This window comes from Orycteropus afer, unplaced genomic scaffold (assembly GCF_000298275.1).
Source record: "Orycteropus afer afer isolate SDZICR_OR568_19922 unplaced genomic scaffold, OryAfe1.0 scaffold00101, whole genome shotgun sequence".
Classification (NCBI taxonomy): Eukaryota; Metazoa; Chordata; class Mammalia; order Tubulidentata; family Orycteropodidae; genus Orycteropus; species Orycteropus afer.
Window position 1 is genome coordinate 6,358,361 of NW_006921688.1, and position 1,642 is coordinate 6,360,002.

Genomic DNA, 1,642 nt, shown 5'->3' on the forward strand with positions numbered 1-1,642 from the left:
TGAATTGACCCAAAAACAGCTTTTTGGAGCGGGTGGAAAGGAAAAGCGTTTGTTTTGTTGAGAATAAACAGCAGGTTTGCCGTTAAGAAATACTTACCATGCAGTTTTTCTTTTCTTGGCATTTTAGTGATTCTGTGTCCTAGGAGAGGCAGAGGTTATTTTTCGCTGTGGATAGATGGGAAAGCAGAGGTTTGGTGGGTTTAGGGGACTGAGCAGTATCACTGGCCCCAGAGCTGGTATCTGAGTCTTGGACATCAGAGTCACATCCCCTACTCGTCCATCAGGCAGCAACATTAACAAAGAGTGAAATTTTTCTGAAATCCCCAGTAGCCTAAAACGTCATCATCATTGGGAGTGTAATGTTGATACAGCATGCATTATAAGGTAGGAAATTCTAGAGTTCAGATTTCGCCCAAAACACCAGTTGTTCCTGCACTCACCTCTTGCCTTTCTTCAAAGATAATTTTCTGTCAGTTAATTTGGTAACTGGTTGTTTATTCTTCATAGCTCACACAGTTTCATTTAGACTTTGAATCCACATAACAGCTTCCATTGTCAGGGATGGTTGCTATTTCTATAAGATGCATTTGAAATTCTTTCTCCCTGGCCTGACACCCTGAACACTTTGAAATCAAGAGCCTTTACTGCTGGAATGGGCCTTGGAGATAATCTCATCTGGTTTGGTCTTTATGAAGGTAAACTTAGGTGCAAAGAGACTAAGTGGCTTCTTTGGGGGCTTAACTTCTAGTCCAGTGTTTTTCTGGACTCTCTCTCAGTTCTGTAAAAGTTCTCCACGTGATTTATACTCCAATTTTGTTTCGTCTTAACGTATATGCTCTACTTTGCAGCAGTTGCATTTTCTTCTCACCTTAATTATTTGAACCCTTCTACATAAAGTCACAGTGTTCTACCAGTGAGGACTGTACATGACTCAAGCTTAGGCGCAAATGTGGGTGGAAGATAATAAAAGTGGAAGCCAGGAAGCCTGTGGGGAGAAGCTCTCCTCTCCTGGACTCCAGCTATGCCTCCTCCGTCACATTGCCTCCTGAAGGTCTATCCTTGTTTCTCCTCTACTCAGTTTTGAGTTTCTTGGATTAAGGATGATTTCTTATATACTTTTTATCTCCTTGGTGCCTGGCATCGTCTGTATCTAGGAAATGTTTTCAATAATTGAATAATAAATGAACTTTAATCCTCTTAATCCTATATTCCATATTATCCATCTCTGTCTTTCCATCTGATTTGAAATAACTGATTTCAACTAATGTTTTTGACCCATTATAATTTCTACGTCCTTTTGATGTCTTTCCACAGATAACCATGACTGCCTGTTATGTTTATCCAGTTTATTTTTTAACATAATTTGTGCAGTGGAAAATCCTGTGACCTTTGAACTTGCCTTATTTAGCCCCAATCATTTTAAATTCATATCCTGTCTTCCAAAGTACTAACCACTCTTGGTGCAATTCAAGAACTGATGCTCTGGGTCACTTTGGGATCCAGGTATTCTCCTATGTTGTCATCTAAAATTTCAAAGATGTATCCTTCACAATAGGAGCTCTGGTAGCATAGTGGCTAAAGCACTTGACTGCTAACCAGAAGGCTGGCGGTTCAAACCCACCAGCCACTCCTCGGAAGGAAG

The 1,642-nt window shown here is 40.4% G+C and overlaps 1 protein-coding gene across 1 annotated transcript in view; it reads left to right on the forward strand.

Moving 5' to 3' along the window:
- The window catches only part of MTHFD1L (methylenetetrahydrofolate dehydrogenase (NADP+ dependent) 1 like), a 280,830-nt gene that overhangs the window by 163,620 nt on the left and 115,568 nt on the right, over positions 1-1,642 (forward strand). The gene's annotated exons all lie outside the window — the stretch shown is intronic.